At 34.2% G+C, this 24,460-nt stretch overlaps 1 protein-coding gene across 3 annotated transcripts in view; it reads left to right on the top strand.

Moving 5' to 3' along the window:
• Positions 1–24,460, top strand: part of PCDH17 (protocadherin 17) — a 94,861-nt gene that overhangs the window by 53,484 nt on the left and 16,917 nt on the right. The window lies entirely within an intron of this gene.

The raw sequence follows: 24,460 nt of genomic DNA, 5'->3' as shown, positions 1-24,460 counted from the left end.
ATAAATGCTACAACAAAGTCTACTTACCATTCATTACCATACAAAATTACAAAAATTTAATTTGACTTTCTGTCAGTGAAACCCACCAGTCTGAAAACACACACTTTAAATCTATCATATGAAAATGAATGAATATGTGAGTGAACTTTAAAAATTGGTTGGGGTAAAATTTACCTTATCTCTAGCTATGGATGGATTTTTTTCTCCATTTAGATATAAATATTAAAGAATGAATGATATTCTACATGGAATCCCTGAACAGAAAAAGCTAAGGAAATTTGACTTTAGTTAATAACAATGTATTAATGTTGTTTTATTAATTGTGACAAATATACTGTATGAACATAAGATGCTAACAATAAGCTAATTCGGTGCAATGTACATGGACTTCTCTGTAGTATCTTCTGAATTTTTGTGTGAATCTATAACTACTTAAATATTAAAGTTTATTTTAAAATTACAAAGTTTAGCAGAAAAAAAAATTGAGCGGACCAAATTGTGCAGGATCTTGGATGTTAACTTAAAAATATGAGCATTTCTAATGATCAGGAAGACGCCATTTAAAATGTGTGGGCAGGAGCATAACATAATTAATGCAGCCATTTCAGGAAACTTTTTCTATGACTGCACAGATAAATTGTAAAAAGGGAAAGGTGGCATCAAGGAGAGCAATATGATTTAATAAACTTCCACATAAAATGAGAAAGATGAGATTCATGTAGTGTTTAGTCTGTTGGAGATACAAAGTCTGGGTGGTTTAGAAAAGAGATTTACAACATGATAAACTGGATATAGAATGGGGAAATAATATAATTTTAGATTTAGAAACTGGACTTGCAGGTGATGAAAATAGACAAGGTAAATAAGATATTTTTGAGTTTCCAAGGCTAAATGAAATTTTAATCATATCCTCCAGGAATGTCACATGGTTAAATAATTTGAAACCTTTTGACCAGTAAATAAGGAATGTTTGGGAATTTGAGCCTCAAATGTCATTGTAGTCTCTTTCACAATCATTTTGTTATGGTTATTGTGTTATTTGAAACCTTAACATTTTTCGTAAGCACACTGAAGCCACATCCTCTAAAAGCATAAACAAGAGTAAAGTAAGAAAATTTCCAGCTTCCAGACTATCACTTAATCAGTAATCTCTTATATTTGTTCACAATAATAATCAATGGTGTTAAAAAAGTCTGAAAATTGCACATTGCTACAATCCCACATTCATTTGATAAGATGCGATTTAGGTAGTTAACTTCTATTTTGTTATCATTTACATTTCTACTTTTGATTATTAAAAATAACTTCATGTCTCATATTTTACAAGTGAAAAGTCAATTTCTTTTGAAACTTTTAAAGAAGGGTAAATGGCTGGAATTATCGAATTTGAAAGTGATCCACAACACACCAGTAATGACTTGAGCGAGAGAGATCTGAAAAGGATTCTTATTGTGTAGAACAGTCCTCTTGATGTCAATGGAGGTCCCTAGAATGTTGTTGTAGGTGATTTGAAGAGTTCAAATGAAAAATAACTATTAAATTAAACACAATTTCAACTGGATGTAAGTTTGCATTTTATAGACTTGACTGGCCCTTTGGGGTCATTTTTAAAAAGACACTAGCTCTTCATAAAAAAAAATCTAACATTGCATCATCAAAAGAATATCTATGAAGTAGTTCACTGGGTAGGGTAGGGGAACCCATGTGTACAGTGCTTTTATTTTGATTCAATAGCACATGACATAATTTTATGATTTAAATGGATAGAAGATATATACACTTGACCACAAATTTGACCATGAATACCTAAAAATAATAATGGAATTCTTGTCCACACAAGAGTGTGTACAGTATATTCCTGGGTGAAGAACAGTTTTCTCCTGCCTCACTACCAGTGTAGTCTGAGGCGGAAGCTGTGGAGAAGCTCTCAGAGGGGAGCAAAGTCCTGGAACATGACAGATTGTGTTCACCCATCAAGGGAAAATATTTTCAGGTGTTGGGATCCTGTAAGAGTATTTGGTTGGGATAACCTGTTAGAGAGGGACTGTTTACCTAGACCAGTCATAGTGCAGTGAAATATAAACATCTTTGAAAGTTATGTCCCCTGCTGAAAAAGATTAATCCAACCATCCTACTACTCCCACCCAACTTTTTTCCTGAAATCTTTAATGATCATGCGCTTTTTCTCTTGGTATAGTTAGACATTTAGTATATTCAAAAATTATTTAGTAAAAGTTGTGATTGTATATAGCAAGTATAATAAAATTTCAATTTTTATGTTAATCAACACATACTAATGCTTTTTATTTTTTGTTTTGGTCAGAAAAGAACAAGTTTAGAGACTATTATATCTGAGATTGATTTTTTCCCTTTAATTCAAAATTTGTTTTTCATTTTTTTACAAGTACCTCCTGAAATTTAAGTATGAACTACAGTTGCATGAGTCTTTTCAGAAATGCTACCTGTTATGTAAAGTTGCTTTAATACATTGTCATATACACAGGAGACTTGATACTTTCCATGTCACTGTAATGAATGTTAGATCAGGAATTAGTAGACATGGTTCTAATTTTGGCCCAATACTAATACCAGCTACATATCTACGTCTTTGGCTATGACCTTAACATTCTAAGTCTTCAATGCCTTATCTATAAACAAAAGGACACAACTACATTATCTCTAAAATGTCTTACCACCTTACCATGCTGTATATATACACAGATATATGGAAATTGAAAAGTTTTCCCATTGTAAGACTAATTTTCAACCTCGACTCAAATTCTATGAATTATTTTTTCAATATAGAAAATGATTCATTCTACATAGGTAAAACCCACAACTAAGAATTTGTTAGAGAGGGAATTTATTTGTATTATTTCAAATTTTCAGCCATCCTGCTGTTACTGTTGATGATGATGAATGTGATATGTTAATAATTGAAACAATTTCTGAGCAGTAAGGTTCATTCACTTCAAGCCAGATATATTGTAGACAGGACTCCTCGTGGACAATATGGCATTCTAGTTAATGTATGAAAGTAATGAAGAGGGACAGCCATGAAAATAGTGAGGAAGTACAACCAGATAGCTTTCTGTGGAGAGAGTCCCAAGTAGATTCTTTCTCCCAGTGCAGTCCCTGCTTGCCTGGCATCCTATATAATAAAAGCCTAATATGCTAAGTGTCCTACCGGCCAGTTGGTCATTCAACCAATCAAAGTATAATATGCTAATGATATGGTAAGGTCGCTCAACTGCTTACTATGACGTGCACTGACCACCAGGAGGTAGACAGTTGACCAATCGACCAGTTGCTATCATGTGCACTTAACACAAGGGTGCAGACAGTTGACCAATTGACCAGTCATTATGATGTGCACTGACCACCAGGGGGCAGATGCTCCAACTGGTAGGTTAGGTTGCTGCTGGAGTCTGGCCAATCGGGAGTGCGAGATGGGCCAGACACACCCTAGAGCCCTCCTGTGGTCCCTCCCTGGCTGACCAACCTCCTGTCTCCCTTCCCAGCCCCAATTGTGCACTGGTGAGGTCCCTGGTGTCACAATCCAGGCTGAGGGACACCCCCCTCCCCGAGTTCACGAATTTTGTGCACTGGGCCTCTAGTATTAAATAAAAAGCACAAAGTGTAGCATGGCTGGAGTAGAGAGGTGAATTTGAGAGAGAAGAAAGTGTCATGTAGGAAAGGGGGAAAGCAGTAGATAAATAGTATAGGACCATATAGTCAGAGAAAATGGAAAGGACACCATTCCTGCTTAATTATCTTACTGAAGATTTTTTCTGATTTATTTACTGAAAAAATCATCTATTTTCTTAGAGTAAAACACCAAACTTTGTGGGAATTATAGATTGTAATCAAACTTGCTTAGAGATAACCTTTGTAAACACTTTTGCATGATTAATCAATAGTTGTCTTGAATGTATTTGTATGTGAATGGATATATTCCACAATTGGATTCAATCCAAATATGTAATTTGTACATTTCCCTTAATGCTGAGCATGTTCCTAATCTCTAAATATCTCCATAAGCATTAGTCTTATTTAACTCAATATTCAAACTCAGTATTGAGAAATTCTTTATTGAAGCATGCTTCTATTTTAGAAAAATTACATATAATACACATATACACGTTTTATAATTATTTTTCTAAACAATTGGCTATTCTAATTACTCTCACAGATAATGAACTGTTAAAGATGGCATTTATAATAATGTCTTATTATTTCTTTAGGAAGTGATTGTAGGAGTAAAATGATAGTTTCAAAGAGTACAAATGTTTTTTAAGGTTCTTGAGAGACTCTAAAACCTCTTAGTAATTTAAAATAAAATTAACAAGCTATAGATTCCTCAGAATTTTGACATGCAAAACCAGCCAAGTATGTATAAAGAAAATATTCTTAAGCAAATTAAATTATATTTTTTATATTTTATATTTAATTAGCTTTCAGAAATCATGTATAAAAATAATTATTTTAATTTTTATAGCAGCACCCTAACCATATTCATGCTGGGTTTTTATTACATTGTTGGCATTATTTAGGCAAAATTGTTTTCACAAATTAGTTTTAGGGAATGCTATAATATAAACTTAATGTAATAGAGCTTAGGAAATTGTGTTTAAAATTCTTTATCAAGTCAGAATGTAAAAAGATCATTTCAAGATGTAGGGGAGTTAAGTTTTAGATTCAGCAGGTTAAAAAATCTAAAATTATGACCATAATATTAATGAGGCAATATACCTTGTTTTATCAAATTATGCAACTGAAACTGAATAAAAAAAGTGAAAATGAGCAAAATCATGAATTTTTAGTAGGTGAAATAGTTTATTTAGTATATAGCTATAATCAGAGCATATGCTTTCTGAATAAAACCCAAAATTCTCATAGGTAGAAAATAAAAGATTCAATGAATGAGCCATAATACAATCCTTGATAGTATCATTTATGTGATGTTGCATAATATGTAAACTGTGTAGTCTGAATCTGTGCCAGGTACAATTTTCAAAATAATCTAATCACAGCGTATTTGCTAATTACATTAACTATATTGTATGCTCTTCATTGAACAGTATAACTACTAGTATATAACCTTTGAAAATAGTGCCCTTTGTGATTTTTAAATGCAGCATCAACATTTTGGTGGAATCATTTTGCAGGCATCTAAGTTACTACAAGCATTTGAGTTAAAAATTACATTTTCTGAAAAATATCTCTAATATCCTTTTTTTTTTTATCTGCTCTTGCTATTGGAAGTATAATAAATTAATAATTATTTGGGGACTACCAATTAATTAATCAAAAGTGTGTTCCAAAGTTGAACATAAAGAAATGATGGAAAACATTTAATGATTTCAGCTAATATTTTATTAAATGAAAATATATCTATAGAAAGAATATGAAACAAACTTTATGTCATTTGAAATGAATTTCTTTAACTGGTAACCATTTTAACAGCACTTAATGACATAATTTAGTGGGTTGAATATATTATTTATTAACCAAAGTTGCTTGTTTTTAGGGTGAAACACTTGTAATACTTTCCCTGAGTCAGATTTTTCAGGGTAAATCTAAACCTATGGTCAACCTGATATAGGGTTTTTAAAAATAATGGAATCATCAGTGACTTTTCAAGAAAATCAAAATATAAGTACAATAGAGGGATAAAAAGTGAAAAATAAAATTAATTTTTTTTGCGTGCCTCTGCCATTATCCTTTATTATTACAATGTCTAAAACAATTTAATTAAAAAAATGCAAGCTATTTTTGTTACAGATAGAGTATGTGTACAATCAAAGTTTAATGGCTTTACAGATAGCTTTACACATCTCCCTTGTATATTTAGAAGTTGAAATGGGTTGCTTGAAATGGAATTCTTTAGAAAGAAAATTTTTTTAAATTTAATTTAATTCACAGATAAAACGGCCTATCTAGAATAATTTTGATTGCCGCATAACGTCTTTATATATTTGCCTTTGTCTAAATCAATAAACCTAGCAATATTATGTCAATTAATAAAGGTGATTTATTTTTGAATTAATAGAAAATCTATTTTTGAATACATATCAGACTGTTTCTGTTTTGAATGTATGCTAGAGCTTATACAAATTTAATACAAGTAAACCAATTAAGGTGACTTATCTATATATATAAAAGCCTAAGTGACTGGCTTACTGGCCAGTAGCTATGACGTGCACTGACCACCAGGAAGCAGATGCTCAATGCAGGAGCTGCTGAGCTGCAGTCACTTGGCAGCGGTAGTTCTTGGCTGACACACCTGGAATCAGAAAGGAGGGAGCCCGATTCAGAGGTGCATCACCAGAGAACTGCCCTCTTTCAATCTGGGTCCCCTCAGGGGATGTCAGAGAGTCAGTTTCAGTCCAATCCCCGCAGGCCATGCCGAGGGACTCCACCAGTGCACGAATCCATGCACCGGGCCTCTAGTGGTTTAATAAATGCCAGTGAGTACAGAAAGTTAAAACGCTTACAAAATTTAGGGAGATAATTTAAATTTGATAATGTTTTATGGTGCAGACTGATAAAATTTTTTCCTATTACTTTTTGTTTTATTCTCTATTTTCTGGAATCCAGACATTGATATTTAGCATTTTCTTGTTATGAATAATAGTTTTATACTTTTTTCTAAGTTATCTGAAATTTTATGGATAAATAAGTGAGAGATTCTCCATTTCTCATCTGTGCCCAGAAAGCATACTGGCAGTTTCATTTTTTCTACATCAAATAAATGTTACTTTAGCTAGTTGCTCTCTTAGCTATCAACAGTTAATTATATCTGAATTAATTTACTTTACATTTTTACTTTTTTAATATTGTAATACATTCAGAGGTTAAGTAGGCTGATATTTGACAATCTTAGTTACAGTGAAATAAAACAATGCTAGATGTACTAATATAATCTAGAACAGAAGGGAAGACCACAAATTGTATTTAACATCCACTTACTCTAAATTGTTTTCTTTTTTCCACTTTTCTTTTAGTTTTCTTTTCATGTTGCCTCTTTCAAAGGTGAGGGGGAAAACTGCTTATTTAATTTTTCCAGCTCAGCTTATCAAAGTAAATCTCATTTTCAAATTTACCGTATCAGTTAAAAAGCAAACATATTAAACTTATTTGGCAGTAATATCTGTATGATACAACATTTGGTTTTATATTCATTTGAACTTCTTTTATAATCAAATTTTAAAATGTCCATTTCTCTCATAAATAAAATTTTAAGAGATTTAAGTTTTTTTTTCAAATAAAGAAATAAAGACATTGGAATTTTTCAGCTTTTCTTTCAATGTAAAGAAATCCATGACACAGCTTGGACTGGAGGTTGTAATTCCTGACTCCTCTTCTCAAGGGATGTGCCTGTTGTCACTACTTTTTCTTTAAGTTATTTACACATTTTCAAGTACCAGGGAAGCTAGTGCTCTTGAAGTAGTGAAGGTGAACAGTTGAAGTCAGATCAACATTTTTTTTTATTTCAGTGTTATAGTTCATTGTGAATTGAAATATAATTTGAAGTTAAAAAAAACGAAACATAAGAACAAAAGGAACCTGATGTGTTTATGTACTTGCATAGTCATATTAGGGGGTTAGGACACAAAATACATTTTTGGAAATAATGCTCAAGTTTTGAGATTCATATCTACTAATATTTTTATTATTCCTTAATATTTTATTATGTTAAATTTCAGCAATACCATTAGAGGAATTGCAGGTAGGTCAGAATGGAAGTGGATCCTATATATTTTATTTGAAAATGGTAAATGAAGTCAAATTACTTAAAATCATGTATTGTGGTGCAGGACACAGTAATTCAACATGGCTTTAATTTTTAATGTTCAGTTACACAGAAATATCTTTTATATGAAGGCTTAAATTATTGCACAGTACAGCTCATCAGTCTAATAGTATTCTTAATTATATAAAACTTTTTCTGTTTTTTTCTCACATTTTATGATCTCCTATTGTCTTTGGAGGGTGTACATATTGTCAGAAAAAAATCTAATACAGTTTTATAAATTGCCAATTTAAGAGGAATATCTAACAAATGATTATGTTTTTACAGATTTTTTATATCCTATATACATTTATAACAATTCAAGCCATGTCTTCAGAGACCAATTAAAGTCAAAGTAATTTGTAAGACCACTTCCAATTTATTAACTGTAGATATATAAATTTTAGAGGCCATATTGCAGCATTCAGTGAAGTATTTTTCAAGGCAATCTACATAAAAATGGAATAATAGGGAGGTCCAGATAATTGATAGCAACACAGCTCAGATATTTTATTGCCACGTTTTATATTTTCTTTCTGGATAAAGTTAGAGGCAAAATTAAATCAATCCTACCTTGATATAGCAAAAGTTGGATCTTGACTTAGTTATTAAGATGTGAAAGCTAGAAGGAACTAAACCAGCCCCTGTATGAGATTTTATGCTGTTTTCTCAGCCAGAGGTGTTTGTCGTTAAAAATGCAGGTGAAGAGGGGCATCTCTGCAGTAGTTTTGGGGGCACAATGAAGTTGATACATTATAATAGCTACCATCTTTTCTGTAAAATTTTGTCAGCAACACCTTGCATTCTTATCATGGAAAGCAATTATTAAAATCCAATAAGTAATAAATAGGGAAAGATTTTGGTGAGAATGAAAGACTGTCCTGTATTGAGTCTTCATCTTACATGCAGGGATTTGCCTGTGAAAAGCGTGCATACAGTATTAGGAAAAATGTTATTAATCATTAGCTAATTCAGAAGTTTCATTTTAACCTTCAAAATGAAATCTGTGTGAGTTCATTTATTATTGATAAACACATTTGATACTAGTTTCAGTCTCTAAAATAAACTATGAAAAGATAAAATGTCCTTATTTAACACTATCCTAAAGTGAAGTCTCTTCCCTTGAGATCAGCATTTGATTTATTTTAAAATTTGTAAGTTTTGTTTTGTTTTGTTTTGTTTTGCTGAAAACCAAAAATACAGTTGCAGTATAAGGTGTATAATTGTTCCATTTTCACAGTGTCTATTTTTTTCCCCAGTCCTCAGAGAGATCCTATGTAGGCCATTGCCAGATGTATCATTCTAGAGTATATTAATCAAGGATCCGAATCAGGATGGCAACTCCTGTGTGTCCAAGGAGCTGGGTCAGGATGTTTCTACAATTCCCTTATGAAGAATAGAAAGATATTGGCCTTTTGTGCTATATAGATTTTAGTGTTTTGTATTTTATTAACTACTTGATTGCTGCTCAGTGTATCTGATAAGTAGGACACACTTTTGTTCCAGAAAGTGAAAGTCTCATTGTCCAATTTAATATAATTTTGAGAAAAGTTTCCCACAGCCTCAAGAAATGAAATCAACTATGTTTTTCCTTTTCAAATAAATTAAAATGAGGTCTATGGAGAAGAAGAGAAAGTTGAGTTGCATTTTCTCTGTTGTAGAGTATCTGGCATAAAATAATGGCTCCAAGTATATTGATAATTTAAATGTTTAAAAAAATCAAGTATTTTTCAAAAAGGAGGGACATGATCACATTTAGTTTGCTTGTAAATGACTGCTGCTTATTTAGCAATAGCCTTGGTTTTGAGGTGCTGCCAGAAATAAGGCTTTCATATAAAAACATACAATATAAAATTGCCATTACAAATTAGGAAAGCTGGAAGTGGGAAGGAGGGAGGCAGGGGAAGGAAGAGGAACATGGTTTCTAAAGGTAAATTATGTCATCGGGAGAAATTGTATTTATTCATTTATTTCAATGGAAACAAGCTCATTTTTAAATTAGAGTTTTATGATTGACATATTTCCCTCCCAAATCTAAGCTTTTCTGAAGTAAGTTCTTTGCGGATAGGAAAATTGGGCCACATTTGATCATGGACTGGTATGGTGGAATACCAACCTGCCATTTACCATGTCCCAACTTTGTGTCCACTCTTTACAGCTGTCATCAGTGTCTTAAAAGAAAATCATTCCTAAAAGCTAAATTATTGCTCAGCATTTATTCTTGTATTTTAAGCCAGTCAATGTATTTTGTTTCATGTAGAAGTAGACAATGAGGCAGAAAACTGGGATTCTGGTTTATTTTTGCCACTTGTCCCTTTAACTCTGTATTTTAGTATACTCTTACAATCCAAAACTGATAACAATTTACATGTAAATTCCATCTTCTTTAGAAATAAAGTTCAAGTGTATTGATACATGTGAGCAAAATGTGTAAACTTCATAAGTCTAAATGTATATGATATTATTATAGCAGTTGTACTGAACAAGAAATAGGAATAGATGGGTGATTTTTATATTCATTTTAAACTATTACTTTGATTGTTAAAGCCAGTTACTTTTAACTTTCAACAGACAATATTTTATGACAATATTATGAGGCTAAAATACAAAAAGAAAATTATAGATGATATAAAATTATTTAAATTAGTTTTAGACAGCCAAATTTTTCTTATTTTATAAATCTTCAAAAAGTGGATTTACAATTTCATATAAACTAACAGTATTTAGCCCAAACATGTTAAGAAAAAACACACATTAGATTAATAGAGAAAGTTATTAAAATATGTTACCACTAGAAAATATCAGTTACATCAAATAAATTAATTTAATGAAGAAAACTACAAACATATACAATTTTTGCAAACAAAAACTGAAGAAAATAATGAATTGTTTTTAAATGCCTTAGAATTAATTCTTTGTACTCTATCTTAACCTATATCCATCAAAATATTACATATTTCAAAGAAATAATAGTGAGATTAAAATTTATTTTTATCATTTACACTGAATAGAGGAAGTTAGTGGTTTTTTCAAGCAACGTATGAAATTTCACACCGTTTGAGTAATAAAAATAGAAATTTAAAAATAATTATAAATTAAAATTCACAATGAGGAATAAATCATTTTTGCTTCTAAATGGCAGTGAAACTGCTGAAGTTTTATCAGTGTCAGTAGAAGAAGTCAAATGTAAAGGTTGGAAGAGCTTCCCTCTATTTAAATTCCTCCCACATCTACTGTTGATTGACACTCTCAGCAAACTGATAATTGCCCACTTGATTTGCTTTAAATAATTGTTAAATTTGGGGATTTTTAAAGTAGATTTGAGGAAATTATTAGTAAATACTTGAATCAAGTGGAATCATCTGTTGGGTTTTCTTTTTTTTTTTTGTCTTTTACCATTTATTTATTTATTTATTTATCTATTTATTTATTTATTATTGAAAGTTTACTTTTTCAGAGGCACCACTTGCTTTTTTATGGTAAAGAGTCCTGCTTTTAAGGAAACAATCTTTCATTCATTTTGGAATCTGCTTAAATTTTCAGATGCCATTCTCTTCATTGAGCTGCTTGCTCTTGTTTTCATTGAGTGGAAACCCCATGAATTCAGGCTGGCTTTTTACTCTTTTTAGCCCTTCATGGCTATGCAGAATGGTTCTTATTTATTCATAAAATAAAATGATTATTAGCCATGTTGCATAACAATGACTTAGCAAATTTCTGCTTGAGTGTTTTGTGCTAGAAGTCTATGACTATCTTTATTCTTGAAGAGGTACTAGTTTTCTAAACTATCTTTTTAAATTTATTTAATATGTTTAACTATACAGAACTCATTGAAAATAAAAGAATGCAAAGATCTTGCCAAATAAGCAAAATAGGGAAAATGATGTTAAGAAGTCAACCGTTTCTCGTATCCAACATGAATAGCTCTGCCATTTAGGTTTTATGATGCCACATTTCTACCAAAAGTGAACTATGAACCACCTATTGCTACCAAATCGTTCTGCTTGGATAAGAATGCCTGTCTCTACATGCTTCGTATATAGCATCCAAAGTCAAACATTCTAGAACTTTTTTTTTAAGATTATAGAATAGTAACAATGACACAAAACACCGAGTCTATATGTTTAGCATCCTCATCGTACAGCTCAAAAAAAGTGTGATTTCTTTTTAAGGCCACAAAGAGAGTTTGAAAGGAGATCAGAAACAAAACAAAACCAAAACTCCAAGTGTGATATGCTTTATATTAAATAAATTTATATTACCTTTATTATATGAAATCAAATAGATCAAATTCTATGTAGGATTTCCACTGTTCTTCCTAACATATTAAAATATACTTCAGCATCCCAGATACTCCTCAGTGTCTTCCATGTGTAGCTAAGTCATAGCTATGGAGAGTCTGAATTCAATGAGAGTCACAACCCATAATCTCGATAGAGTAATAAAATTATATTTTGTTGTAAGAGTGTACAGAGAGATTTCATCAATTAAGATTTTACCTCGAGGTGGTGTATTTTGCAGTTTCATAGGCCTATAAAATATTTTGCATTCATTGAATTGATTGTATTGTATATATGAATATGGAAAATGTATAGAGAGAAGTATATAAAAAGAGAAGGTTTTTTATTTTCTTTGGTTTCTATTTTAATAACATAAGATTCTTTATTTGTATGTTCATTTTAATTACTGTTACTGGGAGATACTCATTGGAAGAAGCTTCACTTGTTGACATGATGGAGAAACTGAGGCATACTTGTATAGTGTCCAGTTCTGGAGGGAAATCAGGGCTCACATACTGGTCTTCAGTAGATTATGAAGATCTCACTGCTTTTCTTCTAATCTTCCTGAGAAACACAGGCCAATAATAGAATCCGGCCAATTTTTTCTGTTCATGTGACCGAAAGTGCCAAATAGCAGCACACTGTGTGTCACCATTTCAATTACTAATGTGATTATTATCTAGCAAAATGAATTTACTTACTTTACAAAAATCATTGAATTAGGTGAACCCTCCAAAGACATTCCAAAATATTGTCTTTTATTCTGAAGCTTATTCAGCTTTTATTCAGGAGATAGAAACATCATATTCAGAAGCATTGCTTTCCAGGATGGCCTTGCCCGCTGCCAGAGCCCGCTTTCAGAGCCAGAGAACTCAAATAAACAGTCACCTTTACATTCACGTTAGGTAGTGAATATTTATGAGAAAAAAAGAAGTAATCTTTGGCTCCTTGTGGAAAACCAGGAAATACCAGCTAATCATTTTATGTGAACAACTGAAAGGAAAAAAATAGGAAAGCTTTGACATATTACCCCCTCCCCCAACTCAGATTCAATTCTATGTAAACAGAACTCCATTTTGACAACTGCTTAGCTCAAGGCACAGATTTGAAGTATTAGAGATAATGGCAGATTTATTAGATTGACTTTTGCCAGTATCTTTCAGTGTCCTAGGTAATTACTAGCCATGGTAAATCTGGGTGGTTTCTGCTAGTGTTATTATAATGTGTGCATTCCCTCGTAGGCATTGATGTTGTGTCAAAGTAGGTATTTGGAGGTCTATATTTAGTTACAGTTCATTGATTTGTGTTTTTAAATATGTGTGTGTGAGAGAGGGAAATATTTCATATCTCTGTTTTTTTCTTCCCCAAATTAAAAAGAGGGTGAAAGTTCGTTTCTGTTTCCTAATTTTAAACAAACTATTCTCTCAGCTATCTATCTAATTTTAATTATTGATCTGTCATTCTTTGATTACTCAAGTGAGCACCACCAGAATCCCTTTATTAAATTTACGCATTGTAGTTCCCCTTTCTGTTTTGTATGATTAATTCACACTGTCTCTTTGCATACTTGTATATTCATTCTGAATATAATGTCTTTTATTCTTCTTTTATATTTATGTGTTGTTTTCTACTCTCTGCTTACCTGTTGTCCAGGCATGATTATTAAAGGTAGCCCCTATCATTTTTAAAAAAAAATACCCTTGTTTGGACAATACATTATATGGTCATCCTGATATGGGTGAATACAACAAAACAACATAAAAAGAGAAATATATAGACACATGCAGTGTGGGAAAATAGATATACTTGGGATAAAGAGAATCATTTTTGTTTTTGCCACTATTCTGAACCTCAATTTTCTTACCTAAAAAATAGACTTTGTATTGCATGATCTTTAAACTTTCTCTCATCCCCAAAATATAAAGTGTCACACATAGTTGCATCTCTTTTGAGATTCAAACTACAGAAAGGTTGTGCATGCATATAAACAAGACTTGCAAGTAAAGATGATTAGATGGATATACTTGATTTAAGAGATGACCTGGATATCTGAATGAATATTTGCTTTCTTCTGTTTGGAGTTATGTTGCTATTGTCAAAATACTCTTAGAAAGTACAAGATAATTAATGAAACTATTATTCTCTATGTGAACAGTGAGTCATACGTATGAAAACCTGAACCTTTAAGAAAACTTCAGGCCAAACAATTCTGAAAATAGGGTTTTCTCTACAGTGATCAATTAAGAGTTAAATCAGATGCACTTTTTTGTGCCACCATTTCTTTGAATATGAGTAAACCATATGAAAATTACACTTAGAAGGCCAATCTAAAAATAAACTTTATCATTCTTCTCTTCCAGTATTAAGATCTGATGGAAAAATTTTAAAAATTGAATTTAGTTTATTAAAAAATCAAATAAAGACAAAACCTTGCATCACTTTTCAGTTTATCAAATTACCTTGTCACCATATTGCTTTATTCTTTGCCTCTGAGATTTTTGTTACATAATTTGTGGAATTGGAGGGTGGCAAAAGAACTTGTATGTTAGACATGGGAATGTGTTCTAATCCTACTTCATTCCTTTTTTATTTTTAAAAAGTGATTTTAGAGACAGGGACAGGGAGATAGAGAGAGACATCGAATGTGAGGGAGAAACAATGATCAATTGCCTCCCATACGCACCCTGATCACGGATTAAACCCTAACCTGTGTATGTGCCCTGATCGGGAATGGAACCCGCGACCTTTCAGTGTCTGGGAGGATGCTCCAACCAACTGAGCCACACTGGCCAGGGCCCTAATCTATGTCTGATTTGTGTGGGGGCCAAGTCAGATTCCCTTGCCTTTCTGGTATTGCTCAGATTTTCACCGATGGGATCTCTGAACACAGAGAATAGTAAATGGGTACTTATGAGTCTTCTAACAACTGCTAAAAATACCCATTCTGTAGTATTTGATTTAACAGGTAATGAATGATTTCAATTATTTTCCATTTAGAAATGTTCTTCTTCAGGAAAATGTGTCTTGTCTTCTCTTTGTTTTGTGTATCTTTAACACTTTCCTGAAAGAGAGACATAGAGATACATCATCAACAGCTCTGGAATTTTGATTCAATTTGCTACAAAAATGCCCCACGTGGAAAGAATAGTATATTTATATTTATGACATTTTAACCTAAAATATAAATCAATACAACCCCTCAAAATTATGGTACTCACTATATGCTTACATGTGGGGTGAGAAATATTACATTGAGCATATTAAAAAGGGCAATGGCAATAACTGTGTTTTGCTCTCTGATGCTAAAACATAGAGTTCCAAAATGAATGGCTTTCACTTGCAAGGGGCTCTGTATTCAAACTGAGTTGGTGTTCAAACTGCATTGTACTTCCTTGACTTGCCATTTCTGTCCTAGCATAACTTAACGGTAACATTCACTCAGTGGTTTTCACAAACTGTTCTAAGTGCTAATTTACATGTCTGTGCTCATTTAGTTCTCACAACAGCCCTATGAGGATATCCCCATTTTTAAGATAAAGAAGTGAAATATATAGAAGTTAAGCAATTTGACCCAGAACACATTTGTGATATATATTTTGGATCCAACTATGGAGTTTGCTAAATTCAGTTTCTGTGCTACCGCAATACTCTAACTGCCCAACATTTTTGATATTTGTAGGAATCCAGCTTTATATATTGAAATTTTAAGCTCACCAAACAGAACAGATAATTAGAGTAAAAACAAAATGTTATGACTGCCCCCTCTTTGCCTCCAATGTGCTCCCTGGCAGTACAATACGCAGCTGCATGTAGCAAAACAGGCAGTGTCTGACTTATAAATGACCCACATACACAGAAGAACACTGTCCCTTCCTCATTGTCTGACGCATTCTGAACCCCTGCTGCTCACCGTGCCCTCAAAACGTGGGAAAAGGAAAGAGCTAGTAGAAGCAGGCACAGCGGTGGGTGCTGGCAAGCTTCCACGTGACACTGGCCTTTCTTTTTCTTCACAGAAGTGTGTGTGTGTGTGTGTGTGTGCGCGCGCGCGCAGGTGCATATGTGCATGTGTGTGTCCTGCCTTAATTGTGTTTTCCCATTAACAGGTTACTTTTATTAAAATGTCACAAATGAAGCAGTCAACTCATTTTGTAAATGTCTCCATTTTATAAAGATGTGAACTCTTTGGCCAAGAAATTCATTAAAGATTCCATAAAAGATGCCTTATTTTTCTCTGAATTTTGAGAAAATTTGGGGTTTATTAAGTTACATGAATGTGGATATGATTTCATCATTTTGCATCCATGCGATATGCATAACACACACCTGATAAGATCTGCTTGTTTTCTTGAGGGAGGAAAAGTCCTAAGGTGATTTGGGAGCATAATGAACTATGCAGGGACAGGAGAGTGTTAAGTGCAGGAAATATAAGGAAGGGAGAGCAAAGGAGATGTAGTCAAACAAACTCTTATTTCATATATCCATAGAATCCCTCTGTGTCCAGGAAGGAGGGAGCACTTCCACTGTTTTATTGTTCCCTGTTAGTAGGACTTCAAATTAAAGCCAGCGTTAGTATTCTTAGTACTATATTCAGACACCCTATGAGTTTAGCAGGTTTATCTAAATTAAACTAAGAATCTATTTTACTATGATTTTTTAAATTGATTTTTTAGGGAGGGAGGGAGGGAGAGAGAGAGAGAGAGAGAGAGAGAGACCGAGCTGTGAGAGAGATACATCAATCCATTGCCTCCTGCAAGTACCTTGACTGGGGATTGAACCAGAAATCTAGGTATGTGCCCCAGCCGGGAATTTAACCCATGACCTTCCAGTACACGGTACAATACTCCAACTAACTGAGCCACAGCAGCCAGGGCACTATGACTTTAAAAGTAATAAGATACATTTTGAATTTTCAGTCAGAATAATGAATATACTTACAGGACGTAACTCATTGTTTATTGTGGAATATATAAGTTTGGTGCTTTTGATTGCATAGACCACTAGTGATGTTTGCTGTCTGTCAAAAGAATACTGACTTAGCTTTCTCTTTTACTGTTATTGTTACTGTGCTGAGTTAGGGCATTCACAGAAAATTTTTCAGAAAAAATTATTTCTGAATTAGTTTGTTTTAATATTCTTAGGTACCTATCTTCTGACTTCAAGACTAAAATGAAGGAGAATTCAGCTATATAGGTTTGTAATCTCTAGAAATTTAATAAAAACCCAGCCTGTACCTGTCAGTTTGCCATTTTGTTTTGACATCAAAGTAATGTGGATTAAATGATTTCCCTCTTCTCTGTAGCCATTGTCAAGGATAATGATGATGATATGGCTTATTATGTCTCTCTGCCTTTTTGGTAAGCATTACAGATTACAAAATCTGCTCACTAAAGCAGTCTAGTAGTCGGCAGAAACTTTTGTATAAAACCCAAAGTGTATTGAGCGATTTCCACTTTGATTATAGTTGTGATAATATAAGTCAGTTTTTAGAATCTAACTTTGCATTATTTTTCTGGGTCAGCATAATGACTGAGAGCTAAATATCAAGAAAAAATAATTTAATAGCTGTTTCCTATTGTAAAGCCTGGCTCAGTGACTCAAATCCCTACCAAGAACCCACTGAAACCCAAGATGTAGACATGGCACTTTGAAGATATTATTTGAAACAAAGTGACAGGGGGTAATTTGCTATGCTACAATAAAGCTTGAATTGATTTTTTTTTTCATTTAAAGAAACTGAAATTACTTGACAGAGTCTACTGTGAACAGTGTAACAAAACAATAAGAAATATTTTCTTGCATTTGTGTATAAGATCCTGTCAGATTTTACATACAAATTTAGTGTGTAAATTAGAGGGATTGATTCTTAGATTTTACACTTGCAAAGGACACATGAATACTCAATAAATAACATGTAAATGTGTACATGTATATCCACACAGACACAGATGCATGCATATATAATATACTAGAAGCCCGGTGCATGAAATTCGTGCACAGGTAGGGTTCCTAGGCCTGGCAGGAGATTAGGGCCGATCAGGTTCCCTGCCTCCCCGCCTCCCTGACTCCTCCTTCCCTTCACTCCCTCAGCTGCCCACTGCCACAGCTAGTCCCCACCATGTTCCACACCACCCCCTGGTGGTCAGTGCACATCATAGCAAGCAATTGAACTCCCAGTCTCACAAACTCCCGAGGGAGAACAATTTGCATATTAGCCTTTTATTATATAGGATATCCGATTTGGGGGGGGGGGGGGGTATTTATTTATTTATTTTATTCTTAGGCAGTTACATAACAGGCCAGTTGTGAATTTGACTCTATTTCTTCTTAGAACTACTTGACATTTAATCTTCTCCCTTCCCATGGCATTTATTTTCTTTTATTAAGTAGAGTGTTTTTATTAACTGAATGCTTGTACCTCTCTGAAATTCATATGTTCAAAGGTAATCCCCATTTTGACAGTGTTAGGAGGTGGGGCCTGAGGGAGGTGATTATTGTATATCATGGAAGTGGAGCCTCATGAACAGGATTAGTGCCCTTATAAAAGTGGCTCCCTTTCACCATGTGAAGATACAGGGAAAGGACAGCCTTTGTGAACCAGGAAATGGGTCCTTTCCAGACACAGAATCTGTAGGGCCTTGACCTTGGACATGTTCTCAGCCTTCAGAATGGTGAGAAATAAAGTTCCGTTGTTTAGAAGCACCCAATCTATGGTAGTTTGTTATAGCAGCCCAGTGGAGCAAGACAAGTGTCTCACAGAAAAAGATGATTTAATATTACTATAAAGGCCAAAACAAACACAGTGTATTCGTGTATGTGTGTATGTACTAAATTAATGTAAAAAGAAAATGCCTTTGGTAATTGTGCATATAACTATTGCTGATGTGCAATATATTTTAGTGAAATTTATTATCATACTTCTTAAGGGAAATATATTTTGCCTTATTTTTTATGTAAATTAAAAATGTAGCCAAATGTCTCCTACTAAATGTATAAAGAAATGAGTATTTTAATGTTTGTGCATTTATTCCCCTCAACAATGGAAAAATGCATTAATATATGCCTTTCGATAACGTTGAATTTCTGAGCATTTGAATCATCTCTCCATTTTATCCATAGTAAGTTTCTGGCTAAAAACATGCATGTAATATGAAGTCATATTTACAAAAATGGAGATATGTTTTCTCTTTATAAGATACTATTTTATTGTTAATCCAATTACTCATGCACGTATGTACACATATCTACAGACACACATTTTCTTTAATAGCCCACTAGTATATATGAAATTTTTCTCTTAATCCTTACCTGAGAATATATTTTTATTGATTTGAGAGAAAGAGCAATAGGGAGAGTGAGAGAAAGAGAGAGAGAGAGAGAGAGAGAGAGAGAGAGAGAGAGAGAAACATTGATCAGTTGCCCCAATCTGGGATTGAACCCACAACCTAGGTATGTGTCCTGACTGGGAATCAAACCTGCAACCTTTTGCTGTATGGGATGACACTCCAACCAATTTAGCCACCCAGCCAGGCTATACATGAAAATTTTAGGTAAGGTTGCTATGCAGATAGCACTAAAATGTGATTAATATACATAAAATAAAATGTAATACAAACTGAAAAGAGAAGTCAACTATCATAAAATAAGCACAAAGAGCAACTAATTTGTAGGTATTTTAAGAAAACAGTCTCTAAGTATTTGGTAAGATTTGGAACAATCTTATAAACACAATTTTTGTAGGTGATTTTAGTTTTTTGTTTGTTTGTTCTGATTTATTTGTTAAATTTAGAAAATCACATTTTTTACTAGACTCAGACATACCATAGAAGTAGAAGCTCTGAGAGACTTCGGCCTACATCTCTGGGCAATGTGTTTCTGCAATTTTTCTTTGGCCTTCTTCATACTCTTAGCCACAAGTTTAGAATATTCTGTTGCCTCTTCCTTATTTTTCTTTTCTTTATTTCTTTTTTTGGTGAATCCTCACCTGGGGGTATTTTTCCATTGATTTTTAGAGAGAATGAACAGAGAGAGAGAGGAATAGGGAGAGAGAGAGAGAGAGAGAGAGAGAGAGAGAGAGAGAGAGGTTAATATGAGAGAGACGCATCAATTGGTTACCTAGCGGGGGATTGAGCCTGCAAAGATTGAGCCTGCAACCTAGGAATATGCCCTTGACCGGAATTGAACCCGGGACCCCTCAGTCCGAAGGTAGATGCTCTATCCACTAAGCCAAACAAGTTAGGGCCTTAATTTTATCAGTCCATTGTTTCTTCAGAGCAATATACCAACATTTGTGTTGCAGGACATGTGGAGCAAGTAATGAGACGCTGTATCTTGGATGCTTTGGTTCTTTGTCTCTTATCTTCTTTGTTTAGAGGCAGACATCATCTTCTTTAGAATGATTAAAAAGTTTATGGATTCTGCTAGCATTTTTGGGCCCCAGGGGACGAAGCACAGTAGTATCAGTGAGACCAGGAATATCTTTCTCCCCCATTTTTTACAATGACCAAGTTGAGAACACTGAGATTGACATCCACAATGCAAGCCTGAATAGATTTGCACTTTCTCTCTCCAGTCCTCTGTGATCCATAACAGAACTGCCCCTTATTCAACAGCAGACAGACATGGCATGGGTCAAGGCATCCTGCTTTATGGGGAAACCGTGTTTGTTCTTCCCACCACTGATTAGAACCACATAACTTTTCTATTCTCCCAGAATGTCAGCAGCAACTTCTACGGCCATATGCTTCTCAAACAAAGTTACAAAGGTTGCATTCATCGTCCATTCCAATGAGTTTCTGGCAACCAGTGGTTGGGAAAGAGATGTTCAGCTTCATCCTGAAGCAGCCTACAGCCAGCATGTCAAACTCAAGGCATGTGACCTGCCGGCCACAAGTTTGACATGCTTGGCCTACAGCCTTGAAGGCACCACACACACACACACACACACACACACACACACACACACACACACACAAAGAGATCAGTTGAGTTTTACGCTCAGTGGCAGAAGCATCAATTTTACTGGCATGTGTACTTATCTCTTATGCCAAATTTAGTTTATTTATGAGTCAGAATATAGAAGACAACATTTTAATTTAGTCACATTAATCTCGCTTTACTTTCCTAGAACTTACTTTTTCATTTGTCCCATTTTCACTCATGACAGTCATGCTTTGCTCTCTGGATATTTTCTGTTTTGAAGTTTCTTTTTTGACAGTCTGTATTAGATTCCTAGGGCTGATGTCACAAAATACTACTAAGTGTGTGGGCTTAAAATAACAGAAATTTATTCCCTCACAGTTATGGAAACTAAAATCCAAATTCAAGGTATCAGCAGGGCCATGACCTCTCACAGCTCCAGGAATGGATCCTTCATGGCCCTTCCTAGCTTCTGGTGGCTGCTCCGCATCAAACTCTGTGTTCTTGCGGGGCTGTCTCTGTGTTTCTTGTTTACCCTCTTTTAAGGACAGCTTCATTGGATTAGGATACACCCAACTATTAATTTAAATAACTTTACCTTAAGTAATTATATGTGTAAAGAACCTATTTTCAAATAAGATCACAGTCTTATCTTCTAGGTTGGACATAAATTGTGAGGGAGTACTATTCAACCCAGTCTACCCTCTGGACCCCCAAACTTATGTCCATCCCACTTACAAAATCCACTCACCCCCTCCCAACATCGTCCAAATATCTTAACCCTTTGCAGCATGAAATCTTAAGTCCAAAATTTCATCTAAATATTAACTTAAAAAGTCCCAAATTTCACCACCTAAATCAGGTATGGTATGGGTCCCTCCTGGGACAACATTCTGCTCCTTCCCTAGACCTATCAAACTACAAAGCAAGTTACCTGTTTCCAAAATACAATAGTGCAACAGGTATAGGATAGATAATTCTCTTTTTGAAAGGGAGAAAATGGAAAGAATCCAGGGGTTACTAGTCCAAAGGAAGGTGGCAATGCAGCTGGGCAAATTTCATGAGACTTCAAGGCCTGAGAGTAATGCTAATATTTAAAATATATATTTTTGTTGATTTTTGGAGAGAGAGAGAGAGAGAGAGAGAGAGAGAGAGGTAGAGAGAAGCATTGATGTGAGAGTGACACACTGATCGCCCCCACCTGAGATTGAGCCCACAATTCAGGCATATTACCAGACTGGCAATCAAAATGGCAACCCCTCTGTGCTGGGGACTATGCCCAACCCACTGAGCAACACTGACCAGGACCTGAGAGTAATTCTTTATGTTTTACCTTTCTCTATCTTTTGACACTCTGGGGCAGTAACCTGCCTTTCCTGGTTTCTACATCAGTATTCTTGGAGTCATTTTCTTTCATTTTGTCCCATCTCTATCCCTCTCAGTCCATGTTAGCAGTGTTTCTGTTAGTGTAAAATTCTTAGTAACTTTGTCTTCTGTGGACATTCAGGGAATCCACACCATTAGTCAAGAGTATCCTCCCCAGATTTTTCCTCAATAACCCCATTTGTAATCCTGACTTTTCCTGAGCTGGTGATTGGGCCCTAAGTCGCATGTCTAATCATTATAGCAAATGACTGTCCAGCCACATCTTTGTCCTTGTTTCCAGAGCATGATTCCTGAATAGACAGAAAAATTTCCCAACTAAGTACTGTTTTCTTTTTGCTTAACAGTTCATTCCTCAATTAATCTCTTTTATCTCACATTTTACTGTAACCAACAAAGAGAAACCCAGCAGCAAATATCATTCTTTTCTTGGAAATTTCTTCAGCTAAATAGTCAAGTTCATTCCTGATAAGTTCAACTTCCTGTCCAACAATTCATTTGGCCAGGTTTCCTGCCACTTTATAACAAGGATTGCCTTTCAGTGTCCATTAGCATTTCCGTCTGTGACCTCAGGAGAATCACCTTTAACATTCACATTTCTATCTACTTTCTGTTCATGATAATACAGCCATAAATTTATTCTCTAAGACTATAGACACTTTTCTCTACAGCTATTATTCTTTCTGAAATACCAGCCGAATCACCTTGAATGTCCATATTTTTAATAGTCTACTCAAGGCAATCAAGGCTTTTAAAAATCATGCATTTCAAAACTCTTCCAGCTTATTCCCATTAGCCAATTCAAAAGTCACTGCCATAGTCTTAGGTGTTTGTTGTCATAGAACCTCACTTCCCTTCCAGGTACCAAAATCAGTATTGGTTTCCTAGGACTGCCAGAGTAAAAAAACAACAACAAAAGCAAACCATATACTGGGATGGTGGCTTAAAGGAATAGAAATTTATTCTCTCCCAGTTCTGAAGACCAGAAATACAAGATCAAGGTATCAGCAGGGCCATGGTCTCTGATGGCTCCAGGGGAGAATTCTCCCTTGTCCCCAGCCAGCAAGTCTAGACAAAGGCTCCAATCTCTACTTTTATCACCATGTGGCATGCTCCCGGTGGAACTCTTTCTCCCAGTTTACTTTTTTTGTAATGACACCAGCTTTTGGATCAGGACCCATTCTAATCCAATATGACATCATCTTAAGTAATTACATCTGCAAGGACCCTCTTTTCAAATAAGATCATATTCTTTTGTTACAGGGGATGTGACTACTGGGGGAAATAATATACAACCCAGTGTTCAGCCTACACCGTTTTTCTATTTATTCTATAACTTGGATGGGATATATTTTTTCTGAATAAAGTGGTTCTATGCCTTATGTGACTCTGGTTATATTACCTAATATGTGTGTGTGTGTGTGTGTGTATGTGTGTGTGTGTGTGTGTGTACATATATATGGCATATTTTGAATATATCTAAAATATTTTAGATATTGATTTCTAGATTTGGATTATTATCAAGAGAATGTAAAGTGCCTTTGCATTGTAAAATGGTCAGTGGATAGAAAATATTCAATTTCTGGTAGGACTGAAAATTTAAGAGTATTGTGTCAACTGCAAAAAAAGACAAGTGAGTCTGGTAAAAAAAAAAAGCAGGTTGTAGACTATAAAGTATTCCTCATATGTCTTTGGCAAGAACTAAATTATCTCCACTGAATTTTGAATTAAGCATAGTAACAAGGTAATTTACATATTAGTTATTTCTTTTCCCCTAAACAAATATTCTGGATATCCTCTACTCCCTTTACAATGTTAAATATCACAACAGGCATCATTTAAACATGTGCATGAGGCAGACTTATTTTCAGGTGTTTCCATCTGTTGTGGGAATATACTTTAAGAACAGGCGATAAACGTACACAAATTAAACAAGAAGCCAGGGGATAACAGAAAAATAATGAAAGAAACATCTGTAGGCCAACAATGTGGAAAAAATGTTTGAGCTCCTGTTATTAACTATTCAACCTGTTTTACATTGGAATCCTGCATAATTACATTTCAGGGGAGGGGCAAACAACAGATG

The sequence above is a fragment of the Myotis yumanensis genome, unplaced genomic scaffold (genome assembly GCF_028538775.1).
Source record: "Myotis yumanensis isolate MYYU_CA2020_CCGP unplaced genomic scaffold, mMyoYum1.0.hap1 SCAF_3, whole genome shotgun sequence".
NCBI lineage: Eukaryota > Metazoa > Chordata > Mammalia > Chiroptera > Vespertilionidae > Myotis > Myotis yumanensis.
The sequence above is the reverse complement of the archived record's forward strand: the minus strand, read 5'-3'. Positions and strand labels throughout refer to the sequence as shown.